This window comes from Phalacrocorax carbo, chromosome 16 (genome assembly GCF_963921805.1).
Source record: "Phalacrocorax carbo chromosome 16, bPhaCar2.1, whole genome shotgun sequence".
NCBI lineage: Eukaryota > Metazoa > Chordata > Aves > Suliformes > Phalacrocoracidae > Phalacrocorax > Phalacrocorax carbo.
Genome location: NC_087528.1, coordinates 7,873,595 through 7,879,594, shown reverse-complemented (window position 1 = coordinate 7,879,594; position 6,000 = coordinate 7,873,595).

Here is a 6,000-nt window from a genome sequence, read left to right as displayed (position 1 = left end):
CAGACAGATTCTCGAGAAGATAAAAGGAGAAATATCTCCTATCAGCACTTTAATCCATTGCTTCCAGAGTGCTACTGTGCACTCTTGACCTGGGAAAGGAATGAATCCTGAAGGGGAATAGCAATCATTGCAGTGAAATTGGAGTTCACAACTGGAAGGTGCTAATTTTTCTTAACCTCATTCAACTCACTTTAGAAAGTAACAAAATACTGAAAATAACACTTTTATTTCATAAAAAAGATTGGCATCTCCAAAGCTGAGAACCCCCGTGGCTCCATGACCAGCACAAGAAAGTGCGTGGATCAGATAGGGGGATTAATCCGATTTGAAACTCCTGGGTGAGCTCAAGAAATGGCTGAATTTTCCCCGTGCATCTCATGGGTTTCCCATGTGCCTAAAAACTTGAAAATCAATGTGAATCCTGAAAAGGATGGTGGTGTGAGTTTGCCATTTGCAGACTCTCGTTCATAGACAAGACACTCAAGGTAAAGATAAAACCAGCTTGTATGATTCACGAAACTTGTCTCCTATGTTGCTCTAATAAAAACATTGGTCCTTGGAGTAGTCCTTATCTCTTGCTTATTTAGATGGTATGTTCTTTAGGGCAGGGAGTGGGTATTTCTATAATGTAGGTTAGTGAAAGAACTTGGAACAAACCAAAACAAAGTCATCAGTAGCTGATGATTCTCCTAATTTTTTGCTGATGTTGAATGTTAGAAAAACAAGACCATTTCCTCTTCCATTTTTCACTCAAAGCCTGAGGTTGCCCGCTGGCAGCCCACAGTTGGGGGCTTTGAGTGAAAGCTGTAGGCTGAGTGTTAATTTTCATGCTAGTCAGTCCCTCCTGTGCCAGAGGATAAACAGTCTGTTTGACCATCCTGTTCATCACCCAGCTGCAAGGAGGGTAACACGCACCTGCACGGAGCAGCCCCAGCCACTCTCCAGCTCTGCAGGCAAATGGCTCTTGGCTGCTGCTTCCTCAGACAAGAGCAAAGCCTCGAGCTTTTCCCATTTTCACTCAGTCTCTATCCAGCTGCTCGTGTCTAGCCACAGATAAGCACTTAATAGGGAGAGGAAATGAGCAGCGATGGAGCCGTCTTGGAATGAAGGCAGAAGACAGTTGTTTAACAAAGAGCTTTCTGAAACTCACCAGCTTAAGGGATCTGCCCGCTGCTATCTTCTTCGTTGCCTTAACTAGAAAGCGATCTGATTACAGGGTAGCTGTCTGGCTGGGTTCCCTCTAGCTGACCACAAAGCAGCTGGCAGAAGAAAACGGCTTTAAACAACTCTAGTTGTCAGGCCACAAACAAGATGTTTGTTACGCAGGATGTAAACCTCAAACCAAATGAATTAAACAGCGATGACAATGCTCCTGCCACACTGCTCAGGCATTCCCCTTTGCTCACAGTGAGCAACTGGGCACGGAAAGACAAGGAAAGCACTGGTTTCCAGCTCAGCAGCAGCCTCCTGCACAATGAAACAATTTAACAGCACACTTAAGGGTATTAAAACTACACTGAACATCAACCAATAACTCTTCAACTGATAATTCATTTCCTTTTTGGTGTCCTACAACTCAAAAAGCTATAGCATACAGACATCTTCCTCCTTGATGCTTAACCCCCCGCCAGGAAAATCCCCCTTCTTAAAGATATTTTGTGCTTACCAGCCAGATCTGCTTTATGCAGCTTTTACTCAAAAATTATCTTTGATTTATAGACATAGAAAAATAATATAAAAGAAGTCTACCTGTGGCAGTTCTTGAAAGACTTTTTACAACTGTGGCACAAGCAACAATGTTCATTTTTACTGCAGAGACAGATCTTAATAAAAATATCAAACCCTAGCTGTCAATACATTCAGTAATTTTTATTCTCGTTTTAACATTCATGCTATGGTCATACATCTTTATTTTAAAGCTGGTCTTTGTTAAGGAAAATTTAGCTCTAAAGGTTAGATCCAAAGGAAATGAAAAGCAAGCCCTACCCTGGAAATCCACCCAGAAGGAGACAGTCCACTTTTGTTTAGCAGCGTTTATAACACAGCTGCAGCTACACCTCAGTTTAAACCAGTTTTCTGTGACATCTTAACAATTGCTTGTATATCCTGACCAGACTGTGGCAAGAGGAACAAGGTTGTCAGTGTGTGTGGTGCGAGCGTGTGCGTGCGTGTGAAGGTCTCCAAAGTGCCGGAGACCAGCGCGGGCAGTACGTGTAGGCTCTGACCTGTCCAAGCCATGCCTCAGTCCACTGCAAGCCTGATTCATTGCATACCATGAAGTGACCCATGGTATACCGCTTGCTTGCATTGGCTTGGCTGAAGAAACCACAATGCCTGCCTTACCCAATACGCCTACAGGAGAGGCAAAAAACCTCGGTAAATCCTTCTTCCCACATATACCCCCAGATCTTCCCCCATTTGGACTGTTTTAAGGGGGCACTGTATCAGGAAAGACTGCTCTAGAGCAAATGAACAATATCCTTTCAGAAAAAAAAAAAAGATAGGAAAAATCTACATCAGGTCTGGAAACTTTACTGACATGAGCACCAGAGACGTGACTGGTTCCTTGGGGGGTTGGCAGAGTATCAGCTGGTTAATTCCAGTTTTGTAGTGCTCTTTTCCCTTGTTTCAAAGCAAACCAAAACCCAGGCTGTCAGAGGAGCTTCCACAACAGGGAGCTCAGAAGTTAGATGGCAGCATGGAGTAAAGCAAAGCATCTGTCTGGAGGCACTTGCACACCTAACCCAGATCCATAATAAAAGGTTCTGATGAGCAAAAGAATGAAAGACCCAAACACACAGAGATATGCAACCACTTTTCTCCAGCTGAAGGACAGGTAACATGAGATTAACAATGGGTTACTGCAAGAATATCTGAGAGACGACAGTTACTGAGGACAAAAGTCCCACAGTTTGCACCTCCCATATCGGCAAGAGCAGTGCGGAAGTCTAACAGGAAAAGTGTCTCTGGCTTAACTTGGCATTCCCAGCTCTGACTGACATTAGGCAGTACCAAGGCTTACTAATAGATAAAAAACAACCAAAACAACAAGCAAAAAAAAAAAAAACCTGGGCAAACTTAACTAACTAGCTTTCTTGTCAGAGGAGTTCTTTGATCCAAAATGCATTACTCTCTCAACTCTGAGGTGTCCTTACCAATATTTGTAAGGAGGAGAGACCTCCATCTGCCTTCCCTGGCTAGTTCGACCTCTCAGACGAACTGCTGTGTTTGCATGTTTCATTTCTTTGATCCCAAAGTCCATGGCTGCCCAAATATGCACTTCCATGCAGAGGAACGGCATTCCCCATCCAAGTCAGCCCAGTGGGAAAACAAACAGTGAGGGAGCAAAACAAACCTATAGCATCAAAAAACATCAATCACCAAAGGTGTCAACTGCAGAGGCATTTGTACTCACACCATCAAAGCCAAGCAATTGTTTTCCATCCAGCTAAGTTGGAAGGGTTATTTATTTTACTATATAATTTAAGCAAATGTAGTTGTGAGACAGCGCTACTATGACATAGATTTCTGTTTTAAACATCTTGAGAATGCCACAACTTTGCTGCTAAATATTTACAAATGATAAGGAAACAGGTACAGAATAAGCAACCGCTTCTGGTGAGGGAGGTGGAGTTGGTTGACATCTCTGTGTTGGAGCACAAGTAACTTGCAGGTGTATACTTGAGTTTGAAAAAAGCAGAGATGGGTCCTTTCAATGTTGTAACTGCACAGGGAGATGCTCAGATGCTGGAGGACTAGCTCTCCAGGTATAAAGCTGATTCAGAGATTACAATCTGCTTTCAAAGCACTGCCGTCACAGGGAAAGAAGCTGAACTCAAGCACGCTCCTCAGCAGTGGGCTGAGATGCGGAGGTGGCAGTGGGGATTCACTGCTCTGCTATTTCAAGTCATGAGGTTGTTGCTTTTGCCATCCAGGTGGTCAGAAAAGCTCACAGGATCAGTCCAGACAGACTGGTTGTGCAGCTGGACCTGGGAGGACGTTAACCGAGCAGAGCAGCCCACCACATCTGGGGCTCAAGAGGGAGCTGCGGCTGCCACACCACTAGCAGACAGCTCAAGTGACCCCTATAAGACAGCAAGAAATCTTTAAGATATCCATTTAAAAATCAGTGTGCTGAACTCCGGATACCTGCCTCTTGAGTGAGATGGTATCTGCTCTGCAACAGTGCTTTCTTCAGGGGCTCAGATCCAGGGCTTGCTTCCACGGCAAGTCATGCTGAGGCTTTTAAAGCCTTTTTGTCTGGGGTACCATTTGCTTAAATGCTGCTGAGGGATTTCAAATCAATGGCCTTGGAGAATAAAATGGGGAGAGACAAAGTAAGTTCATTTAAAACTGTGCAGTCCATAGGCCACAGGCTGGAGGGGGTGCTGGAAGATGGGAAAGCAGTTTTAATGAGTGCTCAGTGGTGGTGGGGGAAAACCCCAAACCCCACCACTATTTCCCATCACTGTTGGGCCAGGTCCAATAGTCTTAGATTTGTTTATGATTCCCTGATGTAAAAATTGAAAATGGGAGATTAAGGACATGCAGCCACCTTCTGAAAGCAGTGGGGTGATTCAGCGACTTGCTGGAGGGCATGTCCCATGTCCCAGGTCACCTCCTCAGCCACCAAGATACTTCGGGTAAGGGACTGGGTGAGGAAGGTTTCCTTTTACTATAGTTACATTTGAGACCAAAAAAGAATTTCTTCAGGAAAGTTTGGTTCTCCGTGTTAGAGAAATGACTAAAATACAGTAGTTTCCAGTAGCTGGCTTCAGTTCACACTTTCTTCCCATTGCTTCATAATGGGAGACTGGGAGTTACCACCCCTCCAAACACTTCGCTTTCCATCAACACAGTTTCCCTCTGTTGGAGTTTCCTCACTTGTAAAATACTGCTTAAACACTTAATCATGCCATGAAAATCCGCAAGACCATTAGGGTGGAAGGAGCATTGTCAGTGCAAAATCATATCAGTTCTATTATTTGGGATGTGATTGCTGAAGCTGTTGTTATCACATTATAGCAGACGCTGCTTTGCTTAGAAGCGCAACTCCTAGTGAGGATGGAAACACATCATATTCAGGCCATCCTGCTTCATCCTGAGCTCCTGTGCCTGCGAGAGCTTGGCAGTCCCACGAGGACCTGCATCATTTTTCCTTGTGGAGCAAGGAGGGGTGAGGAGCTCCCACCTGCTGAACTGTGAACAAGGGGATGTCCCTTGCTATCGGCCAATGCCCATGACAAAAACATTTCTAGATTACACTCAAGGGAGCAGCTAGGAAGGAAGGGATATTGTTTGTTTCTCTTACATCTCCCTCCTGCACTAGAAATTTTAAATTGGTTTATATGAGTTGCAGGCTAAGCTAAACATTTTAACTTGTCAATCAACCTGTGTTTGTTGACCTAAGATTGGCAGATATGGGAGACAGTTATTAGGAAAAAAAATGAGCACAGTGGAAAAATCTTTTCTTGGGCTTTGTTTCAGCTATATCATCTTGGCATGAACTCTGAGTCTTTTTTTCTTACTCAGTTAAATAATGCTATAAAAATAAACATACACAATCAATTCATCTCCTTAAAAAGACACGTGTGTGTTTAATAATGTTTAACTTGTTTACTGCAAGGAACTCACAACTCCTCACTTTATTTCTCTGATTAAACCCTTCTTTGGAGCCAGTGAAAGTTAAGGAGGTTTGACATCTGCATTTTGCTGTACCTCTAGCATACTCCAGAGTAAAACATTTTTTCTTTGGGGGAAGGGAGCAGGCAGCAACTGCTAGGGAGCTCTTTGCAATTGCTTTGCAGGGGTTTTGTGTAAATCTGCCCTTCCATTTTGCTCCAGGAAGGTTTGACATAAGTTTCAGGAATGAGCAGATTAAAGTAGGTAAGTGAAACCTCAACACCTCTTCTTTCCAGATCAGCTGCTGAGTTGAAGTCCATAGGATCTGCTGGTACTCAGTATTAGTGAAAGTCAGACAACAAACCAGACAGCTTCACA